Consider the following 20,770-nt stretch of genomic DNA (forward strand, 5'->3'; position numbering starts at 1 on the left):
CCTGCTCTTCACTTCATCATTCTCGTGTACCCTGATTCTGATCTTATAAACCCTGAATGAATCATCATTCAGCCGTTGCTAAACAAAATAACCATAGAAATGACGAATAATAGCATAGTTAATGAACTTTTCGGAATATATACATTTCATGTTCAGCAAATTCCCACAGTAAATAAAAAACAATAATTACAAGAATGTTAAATATGTGTACAACGATAACCATTTGTTTGGGTGATGTTAATGTGAAGGGAGATTTCGAAAACCACTAATTGAACTTGAATCTTCATGCAATAAGCATGTTATTAATAGCACTTTAAAAGGGACCAACATTGTATTAGCTGGAAATCACTATTAGGGACCATTTCATGAATGTTATTAGCATCCTTGTTTCCATAGTAACCAGTTGTCATGGGGTCATTGTGGGGAAGGGGATCGTTAGGGGACAGAAAGAAGTTGTCTGTACGCGTTTTGGTTGGTTCGGTATTGTAACTATTCACGTGACTGAAGTGAATGTGCTGATAGGTTGACATGCGCTAAAAAAAAAAATTGGTGTAAAGTAGAGTACTAATCACGTGATCGTTCGGCGCCATCTTGGTGTAGTGCTTTTACACTACGTAGCTGGATTTTCTGCCGGCAGGGAAGAAGAAACATAAAGGATCAACGTATTTATCAGTTAATTGTGGAGTAAACGCTTCTTTCAACTGGTATGTTTCAACATAATTTTAGAACTTTTTTTTTGCCATTAGTAATAAAATTTGAATATCGCGCTCAATTCAAAATCTGAGTGGTTGTAAGCTTGGTTCGACTAGGCTTACGAACCTTCGGTCATTGTGAACGATTACGTGACAGTGCTTCCCTGTTGTATTGTGCAGTAACGAGTTCAAATAGTGTACTGTGCTGCTATTACAGTGCTCGTTCAAGTAATTAGTGTAGGTACTGACAGTTGGGTTATTATTATTTTAATGTTAAATATAAAGCTTGTACTATGAATGTTATACTTGGCTGTTTTGGTCATTGATTTCATTTTTCTCATTTTGATAATGATGAAGAACCAAATCTTTTGATGTTTTAAAAAAATAGTGAATTTTTTATGCAATTTTAATAAAGAAAAATTTACGGTTGCGAGTGTGTTAATGTAAACTTATTATCGAAGAGATGCTAACATATGGACAACAAGGGGAAAACTAAACACTTAAGTTCACTCGTTATTTTTTCTGGAAATTAGCAATTTCATTTTTAAAATGTTATCGATCTTATTACTGCTAATGGCAACTCATTCCCTAAGTAAATCATCCTGCTAGTATTAGAAAAATGAAATTGTTAACTGGAGAATATCCTGTTTTTCCAAATCTTAAATTTTTGTTATCTCATCTTATTATCTTAAGACTAATTCCAGATGAATCAAATAATGTTTTAAACTTCAGTAAGTTCATCCTGAAGTAAAAATAAGGTCTTTTCTTATTTCCAACGATAAACTTTTGATCAAAATATTTTAAAGTTGAAAGTATTGAGACACACAGTTGAAATCCAATACATATATATTTAAAATATGTTGCTTAATCATATTAAAAACTTGCTATGTTAGGTAATTGCTCATATGGTGTAACTGCACAGTTTTATAATTTGTCTCATATTTGGACCTTGGATAAAGCTAAACAATCAACTTATTCAGATAAAAAAATTTTCTGTAAAATTACTTGCAGTTATCAAGTAAAATTTGGTATCTGTGATGAATAATCAGGTAAAAGTGTTATGTAAAACTCTGAAAAATATAATTTTCTGAGGAACAAAATTCAGGGACCTATATCTAATACAAACCAAATATATTGACAATATGAGGTCCAATTCTGATTCCTCACATTCCAAACATGTTTTACAGCAAATTTCAGTCTGATATCTTTTAAAAATTAGTACAATTTAGGAACCCTCTGTTACAAGTTAATTGAAACAAGGGAAATCTGAATAGCTGTGTCATTTAAAATGGACAGGAATAGAGTAAAGTAATCTATGAGGCATATTTTTCTTTTTTTATTAGCTATATTTTTGTGTATCAGCAATACCAAGCTTAAGCACAAGTATACCTAATTCATGTTATATACTCATGAGGATCTCTATTGGCCACTACTCAAATTGAAGTTTGTTTAGGCAAGATTAAAGTAAATTCATTTGTGAGACCTTTGATGTGGTGAAATATATCAGTCAAAAGGGTTTTGATTTTCAAAAGTATAAATGTATCACAAGTTGGTCAAGATGTGATTAAGGTGTGAGCTAAAAGATTGTACTTGAAGGTAAGAACAAACACTCGAAGCCATTCTATGAACTACTGTGCCACAGTTAAAGCTGGCAACCCTCCTCAGTCTTTGGATTTACTACTCTGAAATCAGGAGTTTGATTCCCCTTGGTGGACACAGCATATAACCCAATGTGGCTTTGCTGTAAGAAAAAACTCTCAGTTGACTGTAACTTCCTAAGTAATTATAGTTTTCTGTTGATATTTTAGACACAGTAATTTTCATGGATATATAACTAGGCAAAATATCCTACAAATTGGAGATAGTCACCCTGGAAGATTTTTGGGTGATTTGGTGTGGATTAACCATATATGATCTCATCCTAAAATATTGTTTGAAAGAGTCACAGTGCATGGCCTGGCAAAGGTAATGGTCACTGATAAATCTAGTATCAGTTTTTGCTGTGTTTTTATCATTCATATCCAGTAGTGGTAACTACTGCAGTCAGCAATTTAAAGTACAAGAAAAACTGTGTTTATAAAAATGATTCTAACTGAAACTGATGCTATATGTATACATAATGGAATTTTATGATCAACAGAAAATAAACAAATGAAAGGTACTAATATTTTGGCAATCTTAAACTAGAATATGAAACAAGTACTGAATACAATAAGAAAATAAAAATTGTGTAATTAGATTACATTTCATGCAACTAGTTATTCACCAGGAGAGGAAATCTGTGGGCCTCTCCACTTCTTTCTTGAGGCTTTCTTCCTTTTTTTTTCCAATTTAAATTCCTACTTCTCCTACCTTTAATTAAAGTTTAGGCTTAGCTCAACATGAAATACAAAACTTTCCACGAAAAGCAAACAGTCATATTATGAGTATTGTCAAACCATCGTGTAATTAACTGTATGGTAGCAAAAGTATCAGAATATACTGGTTGGTACAAGTTATAGCTTCTTTGGGGCATTAAAGATGGATATTTTCTTTTGCAAGACGTGTAAGTTATCTTTTCCAATTTCTTATAAGTGACTTTAGAGTGAATATAACTATCTACAATGAAGAACAACTGACAGATGATTTAGGCTTTCATTAGCTTAACATATTTCAAGTTGAAAAATATACACCAGCTGTTGTTAAAGTATGCTTCTTGTTATGGTTATTGTCTGCATAAGTTTATCTGCATGTTGTGTGATTTTCATGTATGACAATGTTCATGTCACTGTCAGTAAAGTCCTGAAATAGCTAGGCCTTGGTAGTTTTAATATACAGTGTTAAATTTATGCTAATCTAACATCCATGTACTCGGTTTTGTGTTGCTTGTGCATTTATGTTTCCATGTCAGTGGTGCTCAAGACAGCCTTTTTAAAAAGTTTTATATTTTCAGGGTAATGTACATGGTTAAAATGCTGCTAAAAACATTTATTGTACCAGTACTTAACCTATGTAAGCAGCAATAGTCATCAGGTTTCATATTGGTGTCAACCATTGACAAGTAACCAACTTAACTGTTTCTGTACTATTTTTCAAACAGAATAGTGTGATAATAGTAACAAAAAGCAACTCTTCAAATATGCATAGGGAGATAAACACAAAGAAATGGCTAAGGTAACATTTAGTTCTAATCATTGAAAATTGCCCTGTAGATAGTGGAAACAAATCCAGCAGTGCCACACACTGTGCCAGTTCTTGTCCATCATGCTTTTTTATTCAGAAAATAGTATTCAAATTCAGGTTTTATTAAAAAAAATATATATGTATGTTTTGTTGCATTTCTTAATGTATTGAGGGCTATGACAAAGTAGACAATTGTATGAAAACATGCTGGTATGTCCATCACAAAATCTAAATTACTCCACTTTTTCCTACTACTAAAATCTACTTTTCCTGAGGAACCTGATGGAAGGCCTGAATCTGGGAGTATCAGTACCACTCTCCTCTGGTGCAGAAAGGGTTAATTGTAGTATTTATGATATTTTAGGTTGAAAGCTTTAAAATGACTTGTATACTTTTATGGATCATATAATTGTAGAGATCTTGAACCCATAATAATTTGTTACAAAATTTATTAATGTTTGAAAAGAAAAAAATCCAATAAAATTACAGAAATAGGATTCAAAATGCAGCCTTTTATTAGTTTGTATTTGTAATTTTTTTTAGTATCCCTTGAAAATGCATATCTGTGAAGCGAATTAAACCTGTAAGTACTGACTACACCACTGGCTTAAATTATTTCATGATTTTTTCACTTAAGTTTATAACTGAAATATTTAAACTCTTTGTGTATAATACAACTTTTTTTATTAACATTTGAAATTTAAATTGTCCCAAACCAAAAAGTATGAACAAACTCTTTCTTGACACATTCAGTATAATATACAAGTTAAATATTTATATTATTACTTTTGCTGCAGTGTATGTTCCTTCACAAAATTTGTTAGACTTTTTGTAAGGTTTGAAAGTCTTTTGTACACAGAAAGTCAGATTTTTTAATGAAGTGTTTTACTTTGTGAAAATATCTAGTTGTTTCGTTACTAATGTAGATGTGAAGTGTTTTTCATGTTATGGTTAAAAACTGTTCTTTGTATCCAACATCTAATATTATTTGTACAATCCCTAAGTCCTCCTAAATACATTTCAAATGTTTGTTTTTATTAATATTTTATATTTTGTCTACCCCAACTGTATGGGGTCTGTCAATTTGACCAACCTTGTAACCACCTTAAAAATTAAAAAATAAATATAAATTATGCTTTTTTTTGTTCTAGAATGACTATATAATACAAAAACTTAAATTTCATAATATTATACATTTATATATATTTATTATTTTTATCATATTAACCTTCCCGTCATGAATTGCTAACATAACAGAACTTGCACTGGTGTACATACACGCACTCATGCTACTAATATGAAACAATATAAAACTGTTTTTTAGTCTTTACAAAGTGACCCATCTTTGCTGTGTCTTAGTGTAAAATACATTATATATGTATATACATTAGTACTATTTACACATCAGTTTGTAGCTATTTTTTCTAAAAGTAAAAACAGTAAATAAAAAAATGTAACAAACAGTTATCTGTTCTAGTTACAAACTCTTTACTTGCTGCTTGTGGTAAATTGCTAAGCCTATTAAATTTTGCAAGTGGTGTATGTGAAAATAATTTTTTTTTAAGTTTCATATATACATTTGAAACAACCAAAAATCATTAATTCACTACATTAATACTATAAAATTCTACTATGATTTAACTAAACTTAGTAACTAACCTGTATTTGGATGAAAAACATATAATTTTAAATGGACTAATGAATCAGTTTACCAGCTTGAAATATTGGATTGAAATAATTAGTTGATGTCATAATAGTTCAAAATGGCTTACAGAGCCACTAAAGGGACATCTTGATTAGTTATTCACATGACATAGAAGTGTGTGTATGTAAGAGTGTTTTCAGAAATTGAAAGAAGTGTATGAGACGACTGTGTGTTTCAGAACATATGGAAAGTGTAGGTTCTTATTAAATATTCCAATTTGTCAATATCATTCATTTCAGTTTTTAATGTGGACATCAAAAACATAATTTGAACCAGTGTTCCAGTCAACATACCATGACACACAAAAATCAATATTTAGGTGTGATCTTTTAATATTTAATTTTAAATTAGGACACTAACTAATGCATAATAATAAAATTTGAATCATAACCAAGAGTGATACCAAACATACTGACATAAAGTAGTAGTTTGATAAAAGTTTGAATGTAGTAAACAAACGACATGTCCCCTGATTCACCACAGTAGGGTTAAAGAATCTTTTTGTAGTGCTATTCATAATTTGGCTACTACAGGTCGAGATAATACTGCATGTATTGCCTATCTTTCAAGAAAAATTGAGTAGAAATACTTCTAATTAACTGCCAGTGGTAGATGATTATGGTTTTATGGTCATTGCACTGTATTACATAGGGGGAGGGTGTTGGTCATTTTTATAATATCCTAGGTAGAAAATGACAGAACATGAAAGCATATCACCTTATTTATCAATTAGGTAGAAACCGTTGTTTTCTTTCCTCGGAAGCATGGTGAACAATCTTTTCTGAGTAGGTGTCTGTTACAAGAGAAATTGTTAAAATATTTCTCAAGCACTAAAACATAGTTTTAAGGAATATGCTTTCGAAGGAATAATTTAGAATAAATGAAACCAAGAAAATTTAGTTTACTAATTTATTTTAATTAAAATAAAGACCCTAACAAAAGTAAGCTAATTACCAATTTATTTTAATGAAAATGAAGACTCTAACAAAAGTAAGCTGATTACCAAAATGTTTAAAATTCTGTCTGTGTATCAGTTATTGCTATATGTTAAAAGATGTGCTCAACTGATTAGTGAGCATTTTACTTTGTTTATTAAATTGAGAAATGACAGTTATACACAACTGTAAAAAGTGTAACTAGGCATGATTATCAACATTGTAGAAAACTTATAGTTACTCTCTACCAAGTGTTTTATCCCAAAGCTTTGTTTTGGAAAGTAAGAAAAATAAGCATAGCTGTACTTTTGAACATTTGTAAGAAACATTAATATCCTTTGAGTAACTTGTATATCATTGTATTGAAATCAACATTTGTAAGAAACATTAATATCCTGAGTAACTTGTATATCATTGTATTGAAATCAACATTTGTAAGAAACATTAATATCCTTTGAGTAACTTGTATATCATTGTATTGAAATCAACATTTGTAAGAAACATTAATATCCTGAGTAACTTGTATATCATTGTATTGAAATCAACATTTGTAAGAAACATTAATATCCTTAACTTGTATATCATTGTAAACTTGTATATATCATTGTATTGAAAATCAACATTTGTAAGAAACATTAATATCCTTTGAGTAACTTGTATATCATTGTATTGAAATCAACATTTGTAAGAAACATTAATATCCTTTGAGTAACTTGTATATCATTGTATTGAAATCAACATTTGTAAGAAACATTAATATCCTTTGAGTAACTTGTATATCATTGTATTGAAATCAACATTTGTAAGAAACATTAATATCCTTTGAGTAACTTGTATATCATTGTATTGAAATCAACATTTGTAAGAAACATTAATATCCTTTGAGTAACTTGTATATCATTGTATTGAAATCAACATTTGTAAGAAACATTAATATCCTTTGAGTAACTTGTATATCATTGTATTGAAATCAACATTTGTAAGAAACATTAATATCCTTTGAGTAACTTGTATATCATTGTATTGAAATCAACATTTGTAAGAAACATTAATATCCTTTGAGTAACTTGTATATCATTGTATTGAAATCAACATTTGTAAGAAACATTAATATCCTTTGAGTAACTTGTATATCATTGTATTGAAATCAACATTTGTAAGAAACATTAATATCCTTTGAGTAACTTGTATATCATTGTATTGAAATCAACATTTGTAAGAAACATTAATATCCTTTGAGTAACTTGTATATCATTGTATTGAAATCAACATTTGTAAGAAACATTAATATCCTTTGAGTAACTTGTATATCATTGTATTGAAATCAACATTTGTAAGAAACATTAATATCCTTTGAGTAACTTGTATATCATTGTATTGAAATCAACATTTGTAAGAAACATTAATATCCTTTGAGTAACTTGTATATCATTGTATTGAAATCAACATTTGTAAGAAACATTAATATCCTTTGAGTAACTTGTATATCATTGTATTGAAATCAACATTTGTAAGAAACATTAATATCCTTTGGGTAACTTGTATATCATTGTATTGAAATCAACATTTGTAAGAAACATTAATATCCTTTGAGTAACTTGTATATCATTGTATTGAAATCAACATTTGTAAGAAACATTAATATCCTTTGAGTAACTTGTATATCATTGTATTGAAATCAACATTTGTAAGAAACATTAATATCCTTTGAGTAACTTGTATATCATTGTATTGAAATCAACATTTGTAAGAAACATTAATATCCTTTGAGTAACTTGTATATCATTGTATTGAAATCAACATTTGTAAGAAACATTAATATCCTTTGAGTAACTTGTATATCATTGTATTGAAATCAACATTTGTAAGAAACATTAATATCCTTTGAGTAACTTGTATATCATTGTATTGAAATCAACATTTGTAAGAAACATTAATATCCTTGTATTGAAATCAACATTTGTAAGAAACATTAATATCCTTTGAGTAACTTGTATATCATTGTATTGAAATCAACATTTGTAAGAAACATTAATATCCTTTGAGTAACTTGTATATCATTGTATTGAAATCAACATTTGTAAGAAACATTAATATCCTTTGAGTAACTTGTATATCATTGTATTGAAATCAACATTTGTAAGAAACATTAATATCCTTTGAGTAACTTGTATATCATTGTATTGAAATCAACATTTGTAAGAAACATTAATATCCTGAGTAACTTGTATATCATTGTATTGAAATCAACATTTGTAAGAAACATTAATATCCTTTGAGTAACTTGTATATCATTGTATTGAAATCAACATTTGTAAGAAACATTAATATCCTGAGTAACTTGTATATCATTGTATTGAAATCAACATTTGTAAGAAACATTAATATCCTTTGAGTAACTTGTATATCATTGTATTGAAATCAACATTTGTAAGAAAACATTAATATCCTTTGAGTAACTTGTATATCATTGTATTGAAATCAACATTTGTAAGAAACATTAATATCCTTTGAGTAACTTGTATATCATTGTATTGAAATCAACATTTGTAAGAAACATTAATATCCTTTGGTAACTTGTATATCATTGTATTGAAATCAACATTTGTAAGAAACATTAATATCCTTTGGGTAACTTGTATATCATTGTATTGAAATCAACATTTGTAAGAAACATTAATATCCTTTGAGTAACTTGTATATCATTGTATTGAAATCAACATTTGTAAGAAACATTAATATCCTTTGGGTAACTTGTATATCATTGTATTGAAATCAACATTTGTAAGAAACATTAATATCCTTTGAGTAACTTGTATATCATTGTATTGAAATCAACATTTGTAAGAAACATTAATATCCTTTGGGTAACTTGTATATCATTGTATTGAAATCAACATTTGTAAGAAACATTAATATCCTTTGAGTAACTTGTATATCATTGTATTGAAATCAACATTTGTAAGAAACATTAATATCCTTTGAGTAACTTGTATATCATTGTATTGAAATCAACATTTGTAAGAAACATTAATATCCTTTGGGTAACTTGTATATCATTGTATTGAAATCAACATTTGTAAGAAACATTAATATCCTTTTGTATATCATTGTAACTTGTATATCATTGTATTGAAATCAACATTTGTAAGAAACATTAATATCCTTTGGGTAACTTGTATATCATTGTATTGAAATCAACATTTGTAAGAAACATTAATATCCTTTGGGTAACTTGTATATCATTGTATTGAAATCAACATTTGTAAGAAACATTAATATCCTTTGGGTAACTTGTATATCATTGTATTGAAATCAACATTTGTAAGAAACATTAATATCCTTTGGGTAACTTGTATATCATTGTATTGAAATCAACATTTGTAAGAAACATTAATATCCTTTGGGTAACTTGTATATCATTGTATTGAAATCAACATTTGTAAGAAACATTAATATCCTTTGGGTAACTTGTATATCATTGTATTGAAATCAACATTTGTAAGAAACATTAATATCCTTTGGGTAACTTGTATATCATTGTATTGAAATCAACATTTGTAAGAAACATTAATATCCTTTGGGTAACTTGTATATCATTGTATTGAAATCAACATTTGTAAGAAACATTAATATCCTTTGGGTAACTTGTATATCATTGTATTGAAATCAACATTTGTAAGAAACATTAATATCCTTTGGGTAACTTGTATATCATTGTATTGAAATCAACATTTGTAAGAAACATTAATATCCTTTGGGTAACTTGTATATCATTGTATTGAAATCAACATTTGTAAGAAACATTAATATCCTTTGAGTAACTTGTATATCATTGTATTGAAATCAACATTTGTAAGAAACATTAATATCCTTTGGGTAACTTGTATATCATTGTATTGAAATCAACATTTGTAAGAAACATTAATATCCTTTGGGTAACTTGTATATCATTGTATTGAAATCAACATTTGTAAGAAACATTAATATCCTTTGTAAGTAACTTGTATATCATTGTATTGAAATCAACATTTGTAAGAAACATTAATATCCTTTGGGTAACTTGTATATCATTGTATTGAAATCAACATTTGTAAGAAACATTAATATCCTTTGAGTAACTTGTATATCATTGTATTGAAATCAACATTTGTAAGAAACATTAATATCCTTTGGGTAACTTGTATATCATTGTATTGAAATCAACATTTGTAAGAAACATTAATATCCTTTGAGTAACTTGTATATCATTGTATTGAAATCAACATTTGTAAGAAACATTAATATCCTTTGAGTAACTTGTATATCATTGTATTGAAATCAACATTTGTAAGAAACATTAATATCCTTTGTAAGAAACATTAATATCCTTTGTAACTTGTATATCATTGTATTGAAATCAACATTTGTAAGAAACATTAATATCCTTTGAGTAACTTGTATATCATTGTATTGAAATCAACATTTGTAAGAAACATTAATATCCTTTGAGTAACTTGTATATCATTGTATTGAAATCAACATTTGTAAGAAACATTAATATCCTTTGAGTAACTTGTATATCATTGTATTGAAATCAACATTTGTAAGAAACATTAATATCCTTTGAGTATTGAAATCAACATTTGTATTATCATTGTATTGTATTGAAATCAACATTTGTAAGAAACATTAATATCCTTTGAGTAACTTGTATATCATTGTATTGAAATCAACATTTGTAAGAAACATTAATATCCTTTGAGTAACTTGTATATCATTGTATTGAAATCAACATTTGTAAGAAACATTAATATCCTTTGAGTAACTTGTATATCATTGTATTGAAATCAACATTTGTAAGAAACATTAATATCCTTTGAGTAACTTGTATATCATTGTATTGAAATCAACATTTGTAAGAAACATTAATATCCTTTGAGTAACTTGTATATCATTGTATTGAAATCAACATTTGTAAGAAACATTAATATCCTTTGAGTAACTTGTATATCATTGTATTGAAATCAACATTTGTAAGAAACATTAATATCCTTTGAGTAACTTGTATATCATTGTATTGAAATCAACATTTGTAAGAAACATTAATATCCTTTGGGTAACTTGTATATCATTGTATTGAAATCAACATTTGTAAGAAACATTAATATCCTTTGAGTAACTTGTATATCATTGTATTGAAATCAACATTTGTAAGAAACATTAATATCCTTTGAGTAACTTGTATATCATTGTATTGAAATCAACATTTGTAAGAAACATTAATATCCTTTGAGTAACTTGTATATCATTGTATTGAAATCAACATTTGTAAGAAACATTAATATCCTTTGAGTAACTTGTATATCATTGTATTGAAATCAACATTTGTAAGAAACATTAATATCCTTTGAGTAACTTGTATATCATTGTATTGAAATCAACATTTGTAAGAAACATTAATATCCTGAGTAACTTGTATATCATTGTATTGAAATCAACATTTGTAAGAAACATTAATATCCTTTGAGTAACTTGTATATCATTGTATTGAAATCAACATTTGTAAGAAACATTAATATCCTTTGAGTAACTTGTATATCATTGTATTGAAATCAACATTTGTAAGAAACATTAATATCCTTTGAGTAACTTGTATATCATTGTATTGAAATCAACATTTGTAAGAAACATTAATATCCTTTGAGTAACTTGTATATCATTGTATTGAAATCAACATTTGTAAGAAACATTAATATCCTGAGTAACTTGTATATCATTGTATTGAAATCAACATTTGTAAGAAACATTAATATCCTGAGTAACTTGTATATCATTGTATTGAAATCAACATTTGTAAGAAACATTAATATCCTTTGAGTAACTTGTATATCATTGTATTGAAATCAACATTTGTAAGAAACATTAATATCCTTTGAGTAACTTGTATATCATTGTATTGAAATCAACATTTGTAAGAAACATTAATATCCTTTGAGTAACTTGTATATCATTGTATTGAAATCAACATTTGTAAGAAACATTAATATCCTTTGAGTAACTTGTATATCATTGTATTGAAATCAACATTTGTAAGAAACATTAATATCCTTTGAGTAACTTGTATATCATTGTATTGAAATCAACATTTGTAAGAAACATTAATATCCTTTGGGTAACTTGTATATCATTGTATTGAAATCAACATTTGTAAGAAACATTAATATCCTTTGGGTAACTTGTATATCATTGTATTGAAATCAACATTTGTAAGAAACATTAATATCCTTTGGGTAACTTGTATATCATTGTATTGAAATCAACATTTGTAAGAAACATTAATATCCTTTGAGTAACTTGTATATCATTGTATTGAAATCAACATTTGTAAGAAACATTAATATCCTTTGGGTAACTTGTATATCATTGTATTGAAATCAACATTTGTAAGAAACATTAATATCCTTTGGAAACATTAATATCCTTTGTAACTTGTATATCATTGTATTGAAATCAACATTTGTAAGAAACATTAATATCCTTTGGGTAACTTGTATATCATTGTATTGAAATCAACATTTGTAAGAAACATTAATATCCTTTAAGTAACTTGTATATCATTGTATTGAAATCAACATTTGTAAGAAACATTAATATCCTTTGGGTAACTTGTATATCATTGTATTGAAATCAACATTTGTAAGAAACATTAATATCCTTTGGGTAACTTGTATATCATTGTATTGAAATCAACATTTGTAAGAAACATTAATATCCTTTGGGTAACTTGTATATCATTGTATTGAAATCAACATTTGTAAGAAACATTAATATCCTTTGGGTAACTTGTATATCATTGTATTGAAATCAACATTTGTAAGAAACATTAATATCCTTTGGGTAACTTGTATATCATTGTATTGAAATCAACATTTGTAAGAAACATTAATATCCTTTGGGTAACTTGTATATCATTGTATTGAAATCAACATTTGTAAGAAACATTAATATCCTTTGTAAGAAGTAACTTGTATATCATTGTATTGAAATCAACATTTGTAAGAAACATTAATATCCTTTGGGTAACTTGTATATCATTGTATTGAAATCAACATTTGTAAGAAACATTAATATCCTTTAAGTAACTTGTATATCATTGTATTGAAATCAACATTTGTAAGAAACATTAATATCCTTTAAGTAACTTGTATATCATTGTATTGAAATCAACATTTGTAAGAAACATTAATATCCTTTGGGTAACTTGTATATCATTGTATTGAAATCAACATTTGTAAGAAACATTAATATCCTTTGGGTAACTTGTATATCATTGTATTGAAATCAACATTTGTAAGAAACATTAATATCCTTTGGGTAACTTGTATATCATTGTATTGAAATCAACATTTGTAAGAAACATTAATATCCTTTGGGTAACTTGTATATCATTGTATTGAAATCAACATTTGTAAGCAACATTAATATCCTTTGAGTAACTTGTATATCATTGTATTGAAATCAACATTTGTAAGAAACATTAATATCCTTTGAGTAACTTGTATATCATTGTATTGAAATCAACATTTGTAAGAAACATTAATATCCTTTGGGTAACTTGTATATCATTGTATTGAAATCAACATTTGTAAGAAACATTAATATCCTTTGGGTAACTTGTATATCATTGTATTGAAATCAACATTTGTAAGAAACATTAATATCCTTTGGGTAACTTGTATATCATTGTATTGAAATCAACATTTGTAAGAAACATTAATATCCTTTGAGTAACTTGTATATCATTGTATTGAAATCAACATTTGTAAGAAACATTAATATCCTTTGAGTAACTTGTATATCATTGTATTGAAATCAACATTTGTAAGAAACATTAATATCCTTTGGGTAACTTGTATATCATTGTATTGAAATCAACATTTGTAAGAAACATTAATATCCTTTGAGTAACTTGTATATCATTGTATTGAAATCAACATTTGTAAGAAACATTAATATCCTTTGGGTAACTTGTATATCATTGTATTGAAATCAACATTTGTAAGAAACATTAATATCCTTTGAGTAACTTGTATATCATTGTATTGAAATCAACATTTGTAAGAAACATTAATATCCTTTGGGTAACTTGTATATCATTGTATTGAAATCAACATTTGTAAGAAACATTAATATCCTTTGAGTAACTTGTATATCATTGTATTGAAATCAACATTTGTAAGAAACATTAATATCCTTTGAGTAACTTGTATATCATTGTATTGAAATCAACATTTGTAAGAAACATTAATATCCTTTGAGTAACTTGTATATCATTGTATTGAAATCAACATTTGTAAGAAACATTAATATCCTTTAAGTAACTTGTATATCATTGTATTGAAATCAACATTTGTAAGAAACAATATCCTTTGGGTAACTTGTATATCATTGTATTGAAATCAACATTTGTAAGAAACATTAATATCCTTTAAGTAACTTGTATATCATTGTATTGAAATCAACATTTGTAAGAAACATTAATATCCTTTGAGTAACTTGTATATCATTGTATTGAAATCAACATTTGTAAGAAACATTAATATCCTTTGAGTAACTTGTATATCATTGTATTGAAATCAACATTTGTAAGAAACATTAATATCCTTTAAGTAACTTGTATATCATTGTATTGAAATCAACATTTGTAAGAAACATTAATATCCTTTAAGTAACTTGTATATCATTGTATTGAAATCAACATTTGTAAGAAACATTAATATCCTTTGAGTAACTTGTATATCATTGTATTGAAATCAACATTTGTAAGAAACATTAATATCCTTTGAGTAACTTGTATATCATTGTATTGCCTTCTCCTTTAAATTGTGAAAAATTATGTAAAATGATCGTATAGCAAATTCAGCTTTTATTATTATTATTATAGTAGCCATCATACGATAAACTAGTTTTAGGTATGAAAAAATGATAGGCACCATAATAAGATGTCCAATGCAGGTTATTTTTAATTATGTTGGAAAAAGTCAAATGTCAATTGGCATTATTGTGAACTAGAAAATTACATGTGAATTCCTACTTCAAACAAAAAGATTAAATATTTTTTTTCTCTAGACCTTCCAGTGCCAACTGAGTATTTTAGGCATTGTTTTAGGTAGTTTATTCATAAAAACGAGAATTCTCCAAAAGTATTTTACATAACTGTTTTGATACAAGCCTGGTACATACAATACACACAAGTTTGTCTACACATTTCCATATATTTAGTGAAAGTGTTACTTGAACCAACAGTCACAGTAACTGCTTCATCAGAACTTAAAATTATTGTGTATATTAGTTGAAACTTGTGCCATAAAAAACACATTGGCTTGGTTCTAATTTTGATTTAGTAAAAAGTTATTTTTGAACACAGCAGAATGATGTGCAGTGTTTTCATTAGTTGCAAACTGAAACAAAATATACATTTATTAAAGAAGACTTGAAATATTTTCCAAGTTGTTAATTCATACAAATATAACAAACTTTGTTTTGAAACTACATATTCATTAGAAAGTTACCTCAAGTCAAAACTATTTTATCCTGTAAATAAGATAGATGCATTGAACTGATGCATCTGTGTAGTTTACTGATCTCTACGTAACAATGGATTTCCAACTGTTACTTAGAGATTTATCTCAATTTGTAAATCAAGAGAGCAGAATGATGAACATAACTGATGGTGAATTTTTCACAAATTAAGGCTGAACTTAAACTTTGAAATCTGCCCAAAATGATGTGAGGCTGTTAGAAGGTTTTTAAAGAAGTGTCTTTACTCCAGTTTTTGTAAATAGTTTTTACTAAGTAATGAAGAAAGCCTAATTCCTTCTGTGTCAGCAAGGCATAACTGTTAAGACATTCAAAAATGTTTTAGATCTCTTCTTTTATTGATCCTATATACAACAAGTTTCAACAGACTTACACAGATTACATATCTGACTTGATTAGTAAGGTTAAGATAGTCTAAGAGATAAACTATGGGAATTTGGTAGCAGTGCTTCAAAGAACTAATGATTATTTAAAGGTACCTGTTTTAATTCACATGTGCAGGGAAATTTCAAATATTGTAAGCTATAGCTGTTCTGTTGACTAGTGAGTTACGAAAGAACCCTTTTAAAATTACCATTAAAATGCTTAGAATTTATTGATACATATTTATTTTTAAGTGTCTATTAACCTGAAGCCTGGTATGACTGGGGAATAGAGCACTCGACTCACACTGTGCTGGTCCCGGGTTCAAATACTTATCCCATCAAATATGCTCACCCTTTCAGTCATGTTTTGGGATTTTATAATGTGATGGTCACTCAAACTATTCTTTGGTAAAAGAGTAACCCAAGAGTTGGTAGTGGGTGTTGATGACTGACTGCCTTTGCTCTAGTCTTTCACTGTTAAATTAAGGATGGCTAGCGCAGATAATTCTTATGTAGCTTTGCATGAAATTCAGAGCAAATGAAACTGTTAAACTTGGTTTATTCACTAAAAAATATTAACATCTCAGGATCTCTGACAGATCTCTCTGTGTCTCCAAGAGAATTGTTTTCTAAACAAATGAAAAGCCTTTTGACCTCTATGGTTAAAAAGGGTGATGAATTGACTTCCACACCCATCTCTGTTCCTCTCATACATTCCAACAAACCTCAAGATCCATGTCCTTCAGTTTCAAATACAGGCATTTCTTTTGATACATCTTTTTCTCTCACCTCAAGAGGCAAAACAATCATTCGTAAGCATCCTCAGTCACTGGAATCCCCTTCCAATAACAAAGACCTGCCCAATCAACCAGGGCAGGATCCATGGAGGTTGATAGACCTCCTCCGACTAAAGACAGTAAGGAAAAAAGACGTGGTCCTAAACAGAAGGGTTCTCCAGCCACCTTTATACAATGGAATTGTTGAGGTTTACATTCTAATCTGGATGATATCAAAACACTGATTGCTTCCTACCATCCTGTATGTCTTTCCTTACAAGAAACGTTTCTAAAACCTGCTGATACAGTCACCATTCGTCAGTTTTCTCTGTACAGAAATGACAGCCTGTGTGATGGACGAGTACATGGAGGGGTGGCACTATTGGTTGATCAGCATGTGCCCACCCTGTCTTTGCCACTCAACACACCCTTGGAGGTCAAAGCCATCCGTGTTTCCTTGGGTCATTCCATCACTGTTTGTTCTCTCGACCTGTTCCCTGGAGAGACATATGATCAATCAGACCTTGATGCTCTCGTTGAACAGTTGCAGTTTCCCTTTCTACTCTTGGGGACTTTAATGGACATCATTCCCTCTGGGGAAGTGCTGTTATTGATGGGAGGGGTCGCTCTGTAGAGTGTATGCTCTCTGATTACAACCTTTCTCTTTCCAGTACTGGTTCTTCCACTTATTTTCACGTACCTAGTCAGTCCTTTACCACTATTGATCTCTTAGTTTGCTCCCCTTCATTATTTTCCCTTTTTTCATGGAGGGTTGACAATAATCCACTAGGCAGTGATCATTTTCCTATACATTTTAGAGAGACTGGCCGTGGTTGATGCCACCCTACCCACGTGGAAGCTGGATCAGGCAGACTGGTCCACTTTCACTGCTCTCACAGAACTTGGTCCTGCCATCGTGAATCAGTCATCAATAGACGACTGTGTGGCAGCGGTAACTGGCTGTATTATACAAGCAGCTGCTCAGTGTATTCCTAAAACCTTAACATGTTTTCCACAATATCCTTGTCCGTGGTGGAATCCTGCTTGCCACTTAGCACGGAAAGCTCAAAAACGGGCCTGGGATACTTTTTGTAGATATCCCACACTTTTGAACTGTGTTGCTTTCAAACTGGCCCGTGCACATGCTAGGTGGGTAAGACGTTAAAGCCAGAAGGAATCTTGGATTAAGTTCACAACTAGCATATCATCTGCCACCAGTTCCAAGGTCATATGGGACAGGATTCGAAAGGTCTGTAGGCACTACAATTCTGTCCCCCTCTGATGGTCAGGAGGTGGCTGATGTCCAGAGCATCGCTGAAACTCTAGGTGAAAGCTTTTGCCGGGTATCTAGTACTTCTGCTTGTTCTTCCACTTTCTTGGCCATCAAGACTCTGGCAGAGCGTTGACCTCTTTCCTTTCGAACTGACTGTCTTTTTTTACTATAATTGTCTCTTTACACTGGTGGAACTGAAAATGGCCATCGTTCTGGCAGTACATTTGTTGGACCTGATGATGTGCACTATGACATGCTGCACCATCTATCTCCTGCTTCTCTTGATTTCTTCTGATTGTCTTTAACTGGATCTGGCAAGAGAATCTTTTTCCTGATGTCTGGTGCCAGGCTGTTATTTTACCTTTCTCTAAGCCAGGGAAAGAACCCAAGATTCCTTCAAACTGCTGTCCAATTACTTTGACGAGCTGTCTCTGTAAGACCTTAGAAAGGATGGTTAATGCTTGTCTTGTTTGGTTCCTTGAATCAAACAACCTCCTCTTGCCCACCCAATGTGGGTTCCTATGGCAGCACTCCACCACGGACCACTTAATTCAACTTGAAACATCAATCAGAGAAGCCTTTCTCAAACACCAACATTTTGTATCAATATTCTTTGACATTGAGAAGGCTTATGACACAACATAGAGGTATGGTGTTTTGCGAGACCTCCATACATATGGGTTACGTGGCCATTTACCCATGCTTATTAAAAAATTTTTAATGGACAGGAGATTCCAAGTTCGTGTGGGTTCGACACTTTCCTGTTCTTTTGTACAGGAACATGAGATATATTGAGTGGCAACTACAAACTGCCCTCAATCGTGTACTGAAGTGGACTGTGGCAAACGGCTTAAATTTTTCTCTCTCTAAAACCATTTGCATGCACTTTTGCCACCAACAGGGTATTCACCCTGATCCTGAACTTCATATCGGTGTAATTTCTCTGACCTTTATACCACACTTAAAGCAGCTACAGGTCAAATGCACAAGAGCACTTAACATCCTCTGTGTCCTCTCTACTGCCAGTTGGGAAGCAGATCGATGTTCTATGTTAAAGGTATATCGTGCTTTTATTTGATCAAAACTCGACTATGGATCAATGGTCTATGGCTCTGCCAGACCCTCGGCTTTAAAGATGCTTGACCCCATTCATCACCAAGGACTTCGACTCTGCACTGGGGCTTTCCGCACCTCTCCTCCGCACCTCCGCTTATACGTTGAATCTCATGAACCTTCTTTGCACCTTCGCCGTTTGCAACTATCTTTACTATATTCTTTGAAACTTCGTTCCTTACCAAATCATCCCACCTGGGGATGTGTTTTCCTTCCTTAGTGGGCCGTACTTTTTCATAACAGATGATCTGCCATTGTTCGTTTTGGCCTTTGAATCCAGGTGCAAATGGATGAATTGGGTCTGTCCTTGGATAACATTGCAGAATCCACAGGTCAGCCCATCCCACCATGGCTTATTACAGCCACCAAATGTGACCTTTCTTTCAGTCATCTGAAAAAGGCAGATACTCCAGATTAGAAGTTCTGTCTTTTATTTAATGAACATCTTTGAAACAGTCATTCCATTCCAGTTTATACAGATGGTTCCAATTCAGTGGGCTCTGCCATGGTTTGCTGCAGTTCGGTGGTTGCGTGCAGAATCCCCTCTACAGCTTCTGTGTTCACTGCTGAACTACACGCCATATCTCTTGCCCTGGATCATATTGAAGCTCCAACTGCACTATTTATACTGACTCGCTTAGTTATCTACTGGCCCTGGAATCGCTACACGTTGGCTCACACTCTGTTATCGCTGATATTCAAAACCGACTGGCCCATTTCTCATTAACTGCTACTTTTATCCACTTTTTCTGGAACCAGACCATGTTGGTATTCGCAGGAACGAGCTTGCAGACACGGCAGCTAAATCTATCTGCTCAGGCACTATCACCACTGTGCCTGTTCCGTACATTAACTATGGTCCTGTATTCAAGGCTCGGCTCCATGACAGCTGGCATCCACTTGGTGTGAGCAACGCAACAACAAGCTTTTTCAAATAAAACCCTATATTGGACTTTGGCCATTTAGCTTCCGTAAGGTTCTGAAGGAGGAAGTTGTTCCAACTAGACTTTGCATAGGTCAGTTTTTTAACTCATCGTTTTCTTTTATCTGGAACTGTTGCACCAATGTATAGTTTGTGTAACACTCAAAACACTGTAAGCCACATTTTACTTTCTTGCCATCGTTACGACTCTCAATGACGGCATGTTTTAAACATGTTTTTTCCCA

At 30.4% G+C, this 20,770-nt stretch overlaps 1 protein-coding gene across 3 annotated transcripts in view; it reads left to right on the plus strand.

Annotated features, from left to right (window-relative positions):
• The first annotated feature begins 548 nt into the window (after positions 1 to 548).
• Positions 549 to 20,770, plus strand: part of LOC143231722 (uncharacterized) — a 40,890-nt gene continuing 20,668 nt past the window's right edge. For 2 of the 3 annotated variants that reach the window (XR_013017134.1, XM_076466336.1), the window contains exon 1: positions 549 to 704. The gene's annotated coding sequence lies outside the window, so the exon portion shown is untranslated. Of the gene's footprint in view, positions 705 to 4,397; positions 4,438 to 20,770 lie in introns of all 3 variants that reach the window. The other variant, XM_076466335.1, reaches the window with a different exon arrangement.

Source organism: Tachypleus tridentatus, chromosome 11 (assembly GCF_004210375.1).
Source record: "Tachypleus tridentatus isolate NWPU-2018 chromosome 11, ASM421037v1, whole genome shotgun sequence".
NCBI classification, from domain to species: Eukaryota; Metazoa; Arthropoda; class Merostomata; order Xiphosura; family Limulidae; genus Tachypleus; species Tachypleus tridentatus.